At 42.9% G+C, this 12,926-nt stretch overlaps 1 long non-coding RNA gene across 2 annotated transcripts; it reads left to right on the plus strand.

The window, feature by feature from the left end:
- Positions 1-240: 240 nt before the first annotated feature.
- On the plus strand, positions 241-12,597 carry LOC113416279 (uncharacterized). Of its 2 annotated transcripts, none has more exons than XR_015749833.1 (3): positions 241-293; positions 4,042-4,118; positions 11,953-12,597. It is a non-coding gene; the product is annotated as an uncharacterized LOC113416279 (long non-coding RNA). The 2 variants fall into 2 exon arrangements; XR_015749832.1 differs by lacking the exon at positions 241-293 and adding an exon at positions 1,521-2,054 and having other exon boundaries at positions 4,030-4,118.
- Positions 12,598-12,926: the final 329 nt, after the last annotated feature.

The following is a 12,926-nucleotide window of genomic DNA, read 5'->3' on the forward strand; positions in this document are numbered from 1 at the left end:
AATTTTTAATAAAAAAAGTAACTTTTATCCAAAATCAGGCAAAGCAAGCAGATTGAGTTGCTCATGAATCATTCAGTGATCTATCTATCTGCCATCAGCTAGCTCAGTTGCTTGCTGTGAATCTGCACTAAATTTGCTTGCAAACAAACCTTCAGTCCTAAGGGAGGTTCAGCTGTGCTTAGTTAGAAAGCAAGAAATCCAACCATTTCCTGCTAATCTAAATCTCCTGGCACAGCAGAACAGATGATGGTCAGAAAAAGGAAAAATAGCAACTTAGCAGACAAGTTTGCCAGGTAAGGAGTGGGCGGGGAGGGTTCTCACGGGCCATGTGGGCTGAGCAGCCTTGTGCTTCTGCGCAGCCTGGATTAATTGCTTTGCTGGGTGCTCTGGGGGTGAGATTTCTCTGCGGTCCACCAAAATTTTCTCATGGCCCACCAGTTGGCAACCGCTGTTCTAAAGCACCTGTAGGCCAGACAAGGAATAATGGATGGAAACTGAACACAGAGAGATTTAACCTGAAAATAAAGAGTAACTTTCTGATAGTGAGAACAATCAACCAATGGAACACCTTGCCCTCAGAAGCTGTGGGAGCATCATCACTTGAGACTTTCAAGAAGAGATTGGACTGCCATCTGTCAGAAAGGGTGTAGGGTCTCCTGCTTGGGGGGGGGGTTGGAGTAGATGACCTACAAGGTCCCTTCCAACTCCATTAATCTGTTAAATTTACCCTAAGCACCTTCACACTAGCATTTAGACATCACCTGGCAAACCAATATAACCGTTCCCTGCATCTCTGTAAGATATGTACATATATGTGTGCATCTCTCTCACACACACACAAACACATACAGAGATACATATGTGCACTACCTACACACAGGAAAGCTTTCTTTGACTGCCAAAAGCAGGCCACCCTAGCATTAGCATTTACATAAGAGGGTGCCAGAAAAGTCATGACTTTACAATTGAAGTGTGGTTCTGCTGTGACATTAGCACAATTCGAGATCACCAAGAATTTCTTTCAAGTTGTTCTAGCAGAGCAAATACCAGCTGTTGAGTTACTTTACAGTTGGGTTTTTTGGCCAGAGAATAAATTGCTGAGCCTACACAACTTTGATGAAGATTTACTAGATGTCAAGAGATTTCTGTGTGCGCAGCCACACAAACGACAGGAGGGAGTGTTATCATACGACCGTTCTCGTCCACTCTACTTTTCTACCTGCTGTGCGATTTGCTTACTAAAGGGACAGCTTTGAGAAAAGCAGGCTGCCTTGCAAAGCGAGTGAGCAAGCGGGGCTGTCCTCTCTTGACAAGGACAGTTGGCATGTGTGACAGCTGCACAGTGGCCGGGGATTATCTCTCTGGCGCACACAGGCGCCTTTGCGTGGCAGGCAGACAGGAAGCCAAAGGCAGTATCTCCCGGGACTCGCGCTGCAATTTTCGGCGCGCCCGAGAGAGGCCGCCTGAGCGAACAAAAGCCTCGGCTTTTTGTATCCGTAGCTCGGCCGAGGTTTCGCACAAAGACGTTTTTCCTTACCGTTTGACCCAGCCACCCCCGCCTGCACTGAACTTCTCCTTGCAATCAGAACAGCGTACGCGCGCAGCAGCTGGTCACATTTGCTTCAAAGATCGAGGAGCAGAATGTCCTGTCCCGGCTGCCTCTCGAGTGTGCTGTGGCTGGTTGGCTAACCGGCCGCCTGCCTACCTTCCACCGCTCGTTCACCCCTATTTGCCTGGCACTGCCAATCAGCGGAATTAACAACGGCAAGCTCCCATTTGTAGGTCTTGGCCGAGAAGAAAAGGCCAGTGTGTGGCCAGACCCCAGGATGGCTGAACGCCAGCGATTACGGGTTCCCGCTCTGGCGCTTCCCTCTCCAGTTGAAGGTGGAGTTGGCTAGTGAGCTCGTTGGTTGCAAGCGGCTTGCGTGATCGCGCGCAGGATTAGGGCTAGGGGCTGAGAAAGAAGACTGAGGCGCCATTTGCTGTCGCTACAGTCCACCTCTCGGGTGTATGAGAGCGAGTGGCAGTCAGGAACCTCCACCAGGCACACTGAGGTGGGGAGTGGAAGGGGCGGGCTGGTGACAATCTGCTAGGTGGAAACTTACTAACTCCCGGCCAACTAAGAAATGCGGGTAGTTTCCAGTTTCCCTACATAGTAATAGGAAACCACATGGCAGAAAGTCCTCCTCCCCTCGCTCTATACAAATTGCTGGCTGTCGCAATATTTTAAGGACGAGATGACCGCTTGCATTTCCTAGTGGAGACGGTCGTTTAAAAATGAGAGGGGGAAGGAAGACTGCACCTAATCTCCCCAAAGAGATCGTTTGACAGGACGGTAGATGGGACAGTAATACCGTATACATTCAATAAAAGAGCCGCTTCACATAAACTCCCATTCTTCTCCGTTTAAAGCAAGTTGGGCGGTGCTCCCAAGCCCCTAGTGTTAAATCGAGACCGACACAGTCAACCTCCCGGCTAATCTCCCATATGTTAATTGAATGTTTTTATGAATGAATGCGTCCGACGATACCCTTAAGGCAATCGGTGTTGCCTACCTCTGAGAGGGGAACTAGTAACGAATCAGACACCTTACCTCAGACTGGAACTTTTTCTAAAGAGAAAAGTGTGAAAATAAAGCTTGAGGCTTTGGTTCCTGATGAGCGATCCTAGGTTAAAAAGGATGGAGGTGTGTGCTTGAGAAAGAAGACACCCCCCCCTCTTTTTCCCCCGCTGATTGTGTTGAACTGTCTTGTGTTTTAGTTGGACAGGATGCAGGTTAGTTATTAATACTCTGGCTGCATGAGTGCTTTGTCAGTGGATCCCTGAGATGATACACTGAGCTAACAAAACTCTGGCAAAAATTAAGAGGCTTTCCTCTGCAAACCTTCTTATTGTTGATACCAGGTTTCTGTGCTCAATAAACAGGAAAAAATTAAAAACCTGAGCCTGCCCATCCACCAATTTATCACTGGTAGGCCAAGTGTTTTTCGCAATGGTGACTTCCTCTGAAAATCTAGCACTTGAAAGCCACACTGTCCATCCTTCTGGTTTGGTTTGGGGTTTGTTTGTTTGTTTGTTTGTTTGCCAAGAATAAGTTCTCATATGAATGTTGTTCACCATTTGCAGGCAACACAGCAGCAGTGATAGCCTCTGACCAAAAGACTAGACAAGCTTGAAGTGACAGGCGCCGGGATGTCCTCACAGCTGCTGCTCTTGAAGGAGCAGCCGATTAAGAGTGAGGTGTTTCCTGCTTTCTCAGTAGGCTTTGTGCTTGTATTTGTACAGGAAGAGCATCTTGACTGTAGGTTCAACCTACAAACATTTCTTGGCAAGACAGATAATATGGCTGATTACTTATGTCTGTTTTCCAATTGTGTTGATGGAACTAGGTGGCTGAAAAGGAAGATTTCAGATTTGGAATTTGCCTGCCAGGGCTCTTCAGCCTGAGTCATATTTGGTTATCTTGATTAGGCGTGCTGGTGTTTTGTTTTGTTTTTCTGTGGTATTCATTAGCAATAGGATTTTCTATAAGCAATGCTTAAAGAGCATTATGTGTCAGAACATCTCATCAAACTTTGAGAAGAAATTAGGGGCCCATTATTAGTTTATCTACTTCAGTATGAACCCTGAAAAAATTCAGTGTGAATAAAAAGGAAAAAATACTTGATATGCCAGTGTAGCATTCAGTTCTCAGGTTTGCAAAATAATTAAATGCTTTCTGGGTTGATTGAAAGTAAATTAAATATTATTTGCCATAAAGTTAGAGATAGAAACGTGGCAGACTTCAAGATTATCTGGTAGGTGTCTTGAAAGATGTAAATGGGATAATGGTTAATTTTGACTGTACTTGTGTCTGAATCTTACTTACAAAATAGATTATATACAACTTAACTGGATGCTACTAGTATTTATTTCAGAATTTGATCAGAGAGCAACTTCCTTTGAGTCAGCTTTTAGTCCATATAATTTTCTTTTCCTTACAACACATCTGAATAAAGTATATTAATAGTCTTCTTGTTCCACTCCTAGTCTGTTGTTCAGAAAGAGGATGAGAAACCCACATATTACCAGCAATGCAGAGTTTCAGAGTAATCCTTAGGGACCTGATTGTTAATGAGGTAAGTAGATTTGACCTGTAATAAAACATTGTGCTGTCCTGTGTGATATATTGGAATCACTGTAACATTAAAAAGAGCAGTAAGCAGCCTTTTCAATCTACTCAAGCCAAGAGAATTCTGATAAATACTTTAACAGTTTCTGTGTGAAAAATCTGTAAGCCAAAGTCTTTCGAAATTTTGATTCTCACTATTAAAAATCATTGGGAATGAGATTATCTCAGGGTCAGAGTGAGTGGCTTCCACAGCAAGACACATTACCAAAGATGCAATATAATAAACAGATTTTGCTACCTGAAATGAGCAAGGTATATATAGGCAAAATAGGGAACATCTGAAACATAATAGGCCCGTGTAAGTTCTACTGAATACAGTTTATAGCTACATAGACAAAGAATAACTCCATAGCTGCATCATACAATCCGATCCACCCTAATCCTTCCTTAAGAACCAGTGCCAAATATTTATTTCCAAGCAAATACAGTAGATTTGCTTAGGGCTGCAGTCCAGTCCCAACTGAATTCTGTCTGATGAAGACTTTGATGAGAATTGGAAGCTTACATCACCTTTAGAAATTTTACTTTCCTTTTTTAAATTAATATTCCATGGGTCAAACCAAACAGCAGTCCATATCAGTAATAAGAAATTGGGGCTCAGATTTCCTAATTGTAAAACCAGGCCAAGAATAAGAAAACTGGCATGGAGACAACAGTAGCTTTCATCTGGGAGAACAAACAAGGTGGTGCAACATTAATAACTGGGCCTTGCCTGTCTTTTAATAGCTGTTAACATCAGTGAAGGCGCGAGAATAAAGGTGTTGAAAAGAAGTGGAGTTTCAAGGGGGGAGCTTTTTTCTTTTTCTCATATGCACCCCCACGCTTTTTTTCCCACCAGGCAAGGCAGCATCTGCTGTATGTTGCATAACGATCTCTCGGTTAGTCTTTTCAATGCAACCTTATTTGCATCAAGGAAGAAAGGCGAGTGTTTTTCGGCTCTCCTCGCGAGCCCTCCCCCACTCTGCCTCCGAGCCCTGATTTGCAGACTCCTCTGGCGGGAGAGCTCTCCCTAATTACAAGATCTTTTCCAACAGGGGGCGTGTAAACCCAGCAGCAGTTTGACTTCAATTCTGCCTTGGCGACATTTAATAGATTCTGGCAGCGTTTTCACTTACAGTCCTTCGTTAGGAGGGGGAATCGGGAATAATTACCCAGCAATAAAATATCTCTCGTGCACAGAACCTCGTGGCGCGAGTCTTCGCTAAGAGGCTATTACTCTTGTCAATATTTTTTAGAGAAATATATTTGATTGTGGTTCCCTCCCCCTCCTTCCAGCCCCTACACACCTAACAATTAGAAGAACCGGTGCGCACACACGCGCACGGGCACTCCTGCTGCGATTTCTGTGGAATGTGTTTACTCTCCATTTGCATCGAAGCGAATGATACATTTCATGTCCAGTTAAAAGGGGCTTTATAGAATGGGGATAAGGAGGGAATTCTTTTAAATTGTCCTAAGTATTAAATGTCTCACTTCCAGAAAAACTGCGCTGATTGGGTGATTTGATTGAAGCACTGTGGTCTTTTGCTCTAAGCTGGGATAATTGGAATAAGAACATTTCGGAACCTCTTTTGTCATGGTGTTATTTCTTATATTAGGCCCACAAATTATTGGTAGTTGTGGGATTCAGGGTACTAGGAAAAGTGCTTTCACTACTTTCAACCTTAACCTCAATCTTCCCAGTGACTGGACAGCCTGTCCCCAACAAAAAACATCACCTGCAACCCCCCTCCCCAATTGAAGAATTCTTTCTGACTTAATGTGTGTATTTCATTTCATGAAGGAGAGCCAGGGAGGCATGTTAATCTGGAAGGGTCAGAGCACTTGTTTGTTTTAAATGGCTGCCCTGGTAGAATGGAAGAACCTCTCCCCCCTTGTTCTCAAGAAAGGGCTTTTTGTATATTCCTATCTAATAATTCATTAAGAAATGTGATTAAATAAAATGTGATGTGTTTAATTTTGATTTATATGTTATATGAATGTAGCCAATTGCTTGTTATGTGATGAATCCAGTTAAGAAAGTGGTGTTTTAGTATATGTTATTGATCCAAGCTTAGTCTTACATCCTTGAGGTAGAATTATTGTAACTTCCCAGTTGGCTTGAAATCTGGCATTGTTTGTCTATATGATTAATGCCTATCTACAAGTCTGCAACAAAAATCTGAAGCACCTTTCTGCCCCACCTCATAATGGGTGATCCATTCCAATATGTTTCTGGCACCAGTATCTCTGCTGCCTGTTTTTCTATCCTCTGCTAGAATAATGCTTGTTCTCCTGAGGTCCAATGCAAACTACATCAGTTCAGATTACTCACCAGGATCCAGCTAGCTGCCTGATGAATGTAAGAAGAGAAGCATAGTCCAGCACCTACTGCATGTATCAGATAGGACACATTCAGCATGTGGACAAATATAAATGTATGCATTCATCACATTTGTAGGAACTGGGAGGAGTGGCTCAGGAAACCTGGGCAGCAAAAGAACTGCCTTCCACTAAAGTATCTGGGCCAATTTGGGATCAGCTACCATAGTAGTTGCTTCCCAGTTTCCTCTGGTCATTCCTGCTCTTGACCGGGATTACCTCACCCTCCTTACATTGACATGCTTGTAGTAGCTCCAGGCCACTGGCAGACCTTGTTCTGTCAGCAGCAGCAGCCTCCGCCTCTCAGTGGGTTCCCTCAGCCTCCACCTCTCAGTGGGCTCCCTGCAAATGCCGAAGGCTGACATTCTTCCTCTCCCCTTCCCACCCGGCCATGAAGTCGATCGATCAAACAAATTATATTCAATAAAAGCTAGCAGGAAGCTGAATCCAGGCAGCGCAGCAGCTGCCTACAGATTTTGGAAAGGCTGGCAGATGATTAAATAAGAGGAAAGGAGGCTTCCCACACAAACTGATTTGTTCTGACTTCCAAAGAAAGTGGGTGCAATGGAAGTGGCCTCTAAGACTAGCTCTCTGGCTAGAATCAGCCTGCATGCTTTCTTGAGCTAAATGGGATGAGCTGCACTGGATGCCAAGTTGTCAGTGGTCCCACATGACCATAACACACCAGCACTGGGAGCACATTTATTTGGGGAAAATATTCTTTCTGGACTTGAAGAAGTTGAAAGTTAGGAAATTGGAGGCTTCAGATACCTTAAGTTACATTTTATGATCTTCTTTTCTTCAGCACCTACTCAACTATGATTGATTTTGAAAAAGCTAAACAGAATCGAACTTGGGAGATATTTGGATAGGAGATCCCTAGGAACATCAGCTATGGATTAGACTAGAAAGTCTAAAGAAAGTGCTTGCATGGGTACATATATACACACATACACACATACATACACACACATGTGCGCGCGCACACCAGAAGAAGACAATGACAGACCCTTTTGTATTGTTGCCAAGAAAATTACAGGACTATGAGGTAGTCACCAGAAGTCAAGCTCAGCTGGAGGAGTCTTACCACTGCATTTGTACTGTTTCCCATTCAGAAAACCCTTTGATTTCCTACTTTGATTGTTAGAGGTTGTATTTATGTAAATACTAAGTACTTGTAACATGAAAACAAATTCCTTGTCCTGCCAGAATGGAATAATGTGAATCACAAAAGGACATATTATGGAAAAATGTAAGATATGCTGGTCAGATCCTTGAACAGGAGTCCGCTCAGTCTTTTCACAATCTTTGTTCCAGAAAAGCAGCCTCAAAACAGACATTCTTTTTAAATATTAAGCCTTCTAATTTTACCTTAAACCCTGTCCTCATTGCACCAAAGCCCTGACATTTTTCTTGCCTTAACCCCAGAATGCCACCCTTAACTTCTCCCAAGCCCCTGAATAAAGCAGCCTTACTAGCAAAACAGGTATGAAAGTAGAATTTCCCCCCTTATTCTGAAACCACAGTCTTAAAGTATCTGAAGCCTGTTATACTTCAATACCTGTTGCTTCATTATTAGTAGTAGATGTAATCAAAGACGTCTTTTGCTCTGTATTTTTGGAGTTTCCTTTCTTTCTCACCACACCCCTCTCCCAGTCCCCCACAATTCTGAAAACTTCTTCCAGGTTTCCAACAAAGTTGAGAACAGCAAAATGAACTTTACTTATTTCATGGGGTATGGGGTGGGTGGGGAGGAAATGATGCTAAGCCACCTCAATCATATTCACAAATGAATCTTTAATTGGAGGCTAGAATTAAAATGCAGGCAGCCTTTCCTCACTGCCTCCACTGGCACTACCTATCTGAAGAATGACAGCAGGTTTTGCTTCTATTCTCTCTGAGATTATTTTCCCCCTAGTATGTTCCCATATTTTTTAATATCTCATGATTTTAATTGGAGAGATGCCCAATGGCATGTGGAAAGAGGAGTAGGCTCACCAACTTAGAGAATTCCAGATAAAGCCTTAAAGTCAGACTTACCCCATTCCTTCTGCAGTGCCCTCCTTCGTGAATGTTTTCCCATTGGATGATGATAGACTGAAAGGAGAAGGCAACACAACCAGAAGAGAAAACCAACTGTCTTGTTTATAATCATTGCCACATTGTCCATCTACTACAAGACCATTTGCGGACAGATACCATTTGGGACAGATACACTAGAGGCAACACAGGCTTTCACAATGGAAATGCAATGCAACTGTTATGTTGGCATTGTTTTGTGCTGATTCAAGGAATAGTAAGAAGCACTTTAATCCAATACTGTGGGAAGTCTTTCTTCCTTATTTCCTTGTTTTTCCCTCTTTTAGAACGTTATTTAGTGGCTCTGGATTAACTGCACTTTTATGCAATGCTCCAGCTACAAATACACAGCTGCAAAGTAAAGCATAATAAAGAGTGTAGGATCACATTGCTTCTGGAGTGTAACAATGTCCACTGATCTCTCATCATGTTCTTTTTCCCCATTCAAGTAAAACAATGGGACTACTTCCTGTCTGTCTTATATGTAATGTAAATGATAGAGCACCTTTCATATTACAAGGATTATTTAAAATAAAGTTTAACTTCCTGAATCTCTTGAATAAGGTGGGTGTTTCCTTTACAGAATGGCCAAGTTGATCTAGTATTGAAGAGAATATATGTAACTTCATAACAATCAAATAAAATAATAAATTGCCAACTCAAAAAATAAAAAATCCATTTAACCTTTTTCTTTAAAAAAAATCTTTCTTGTAAATTTATAGTGTCTGCCATTTCTTGTGGATATATTTGGAAAGTATTGCTGAGGTAAGGAACATTGGAAAAGCTTCCAGACTGATCTTCCCTCTATCTAGTGCTTTGTCTTTGTCCATAAAATGCAGATATTAGCCAGCTAGAATCAAGAATAAAAAATGCAGAAATGAAAGGTGGACATTCTGTGGTTCACAATGATTGGTGGTCTGCATAAATCATCTTAATTAGTCATGCTGTTTAAGAAGCTACTAGAAGCTAGAATTCAGCAAGTTCTGGAGGGCACAGTTTACCCATCCCTGTTTTGAATAAGGCTTCATCAGCTGTTATCTCCAGAAATCTTAGCCAAAACTCTGGTTATCTGCATTTGCCATTCTGGCTGGAGGATTATGGAAGTTGAAACCTATTACATCTGGAAGTCATAAATATATATTACAAAGTTTGAAAGACTAAAATTACAAAGCTTGGACTCTAAGTAGAGGGGGGGGGGGAGAAACATCATTTTTCTAACCTGAATATTAATAACTGTCTAGAAAATGTTTAAATATTAGCCTAGTTTTACCAGCAACATTTTGCTCAACATCTTACCTGCAGATTAGATTAAATCCAACTCCTCAATGAGTTAAATAAGATTTGTATAACTCACACTAAAGTTCATATGTATGTTCAGAACTGTGGCTTTAATCAATAACCATCACAGAAGAGTGGTTTCCCTTAAACATTTGTGCCAATTTGTTGTAATGAGGTACACACACACAAAGGCTTTTTGAAACAAACTTGAAAGATTAAATACCTTATATCTCAGGTACAGATATATTTCTCAGTGCAGATAAGATACCTTTATCTTTAACACTCCTGCCCCATAGCTATGATGCTTAAATATCTGCTATTAGGAAATGTCTTTATTCAAAGGTATGTTGATGGTGAGATCTGAGGATTCTAATATACCTGAGTGATACCGATTGGGGTATATCCTTACTAGGTATCTATAAACAAAAAAAAAAAAAAAAAAAAACATGGCTACTTCCTGGGCTATGGTGTTAGAACTATCCTTTCTTGAACTATACATTCCTTATTTATGTTTTATACCTAATAATCCTCCCTCCTCCTATTTTCCTCACATCAGCTTTGTGAGGTGGGTTAAGCTGTGAGAGAATGACTTGTCCAAAGTCACCTAGCCAGCTTTCATGCCTAAGGCAGGATTAGAATTCTCAGTCTCCTGGTTTCCAGCCTGGTGGCTTAACCACTAGACCAAACTGGCTTTCATACTAAAGTACAAGAATCCCAGTTGATCAGATGTGAACTTCATATGGTAATGAATAATGTAATCTGCTTCTTCCCTTTCAGCCTAGTGCATAAGGAATGCATTGGAAATGCAAAACACAGAAGCATGTATTGAAAGATTCACACAACCGGGGAGGCTGCATATGAAATGTTCTTGCTTGCCTAAAGAGGAATAGAGAATGTGATCGATATATTGCAGTTGAATGTTTAGCACTGAAGCCAGCCTCTGAAAGGATAATTAATAGGAGGGCCCAGAGTGACAGAGACTTTGCCTTGGGGACACAACAGAATACAGGCTCATGAAATTGACTAGCTCTGTCTGGAAAAAGACAGGAAGATTCCCTCTTTTATTTTTCTTAAAGGGCTGTGAAGCTGATTAAGCCAATTCTGGAAAAATGTGCTGGATATCTCATCACATCTTCTTTTGAAGGATTTCAAATAATGCAGTAAGATCTCTTAGATAGCTTCCAGGATATAAGGCCTTGCTGTTAACACTTTTCAATTTGAAGTGGAAGCTGTCAATTACCTGCTGAGCTGTGAGTCAGTCCTCCACCCCACCCCACCCAGACTGGAAAGAGAGCTGTTGACCTCCCAAGCCTGGCCGAGCCTCTTTCATTTCCTCCTTCTTTCTTATGACATATTGCCTCCCCTGCCCTATGAGCCACCCTTGCCTCCCCCACACCAAGAGGGTGTGCTTGCATAGGATTAATCAGATCCTTTATCTTGTGAATTATCACTATATATATTTGAACCATTGCAATAGGTCATCTTTTGCTTCAATCTGGCTTCTTTCCCTGTCTTCTAAAACCAGAGTGAGAGGACATTCTTTAAAGAAAAACAGATAAATCTCAACATCCCTCAGTCTGAAATGTTGGTGTGTTAGTTCAGCTACAAATATTTAAGCCTTAAATGCAGAAATACAAATTTTAGGTTTGCCAACTGCTTGATTTTTTTTTCTTTGTAAACAACCGACCTCTGCCATTTAAATATGTCATTTATTCTCCAGAGTCAAAGCAGCTCTAGGATGAATGGAGAAATACCACCAAGCTCATTTTCTTGCAAATTAAGTCTGAATATTCCAAAATAAAGCCATTTATCTGTAATTTACCTGGAAATAAAATCTATTAATCTCCTTGGGAATGAACTTTCTGAAACATCACAATCAATACAATAATTTTAAAGCAGACTCTTCTTGTGGGTGTTGGATCAAGCTCACTGTTATTCAGAGAAAAAGATTACATGACAGTCGGTATAATATTTTGGAGAGCCATGTATTTAGTTATGCCTATCTGCCTTCCACATCTAGCAACAGATTTGCAAAGGCCCTCCTGTTTGTTCCTTCGTTCCAGATGAAATTTTACTGCCAACTTCTCTCCAGCAAGTCGCCTGCTAACTCCGGAGCCGTTCCGCGGGAAATGCGGAGATGATGCGTTTCCTCTCTCGACCCCCCGCCACAGCTGCTGCTGCTGTTGCTGGATGCTTGCCTTCGGACCCTTTCGCCAATGTTCTGGAGATCTAACCGGATCTGTACACTCCGCGATTCTTCACCCATCGCTTCGCCCGCCTCCCCATCGACCACCCCGATGCTTCTCTGACGGCGAACGCCACGTAGGCTGTGCAGCCTATAAATCATTTCCATTATGTTCAGCTGACAGCGCGAGGCGATTAATTTTAATAGCTGTATATTTGCCTGGCTCGCCTAATGCCCGGTAATGAGATGAGAAGTCATCCAACCCCAGATGGCTCCCTCTTTCGAGGGAGACGGGAGAAGAAATGGCAAGCTGGCCGGTCTGTCGTGGGCACTGACTCTTCTTAGCAGGAGCAATTGCAGCGTCGGGCCCTGCAGCGTCTTGGGCCTTTGAATCCCACACCCGCGCCTTTCTTTCTCAGTGTCCGGCCCATTTCCTGCCCTCGGCGTGTGAGGTCTCGGCGGCCGGCAAACCCGGTTCCTTCCTCGGCTTTGAGACCTTGGAAGAAATAAAGGGTGGATGGCTACGAGGTCGCATTTTCCTTCTGGGAGCGATGTAACTTTTGCGCTGCGGTCTGTACACCAGCCTAAGCCTTGTCGTTAGGGGCGGGAGGGGATCGTGGATCCCAGCCCGTCCGATTAACCTAAATATCCCGACCTCCAGGCTAAGAGGCGAGAGATTTCGCCTCCTCGAGCGCGTGGCGGGGAAGGCTGCAAAGAGCGGGCGCTTCTGCAGGAGCTGCTGCTGCTGCTGCCCTTGTTTCGGAGCGTTCAAAGGGCGCGCGCGAGGGTGCACGCGCTTTGTGCGGGGGCTGGGAATAAACAGGCCGCGGCCGTTCCTCGGGGGCTGAGGGG

Source organism: Notechis scutatus, chromosome 5, assembly GCF_049901735.1.
Source record: "Notechis scutatus isolate UNSWTSFEM ecotype Mainland chromosome 5, rNotScu1.2, whole genome shotgun sequence".
NCBI lineage: Eukaryota > Metazoa > Chordata > Lepidosauria > Squamata > Elapidae > Notechis > Notechis scutatus.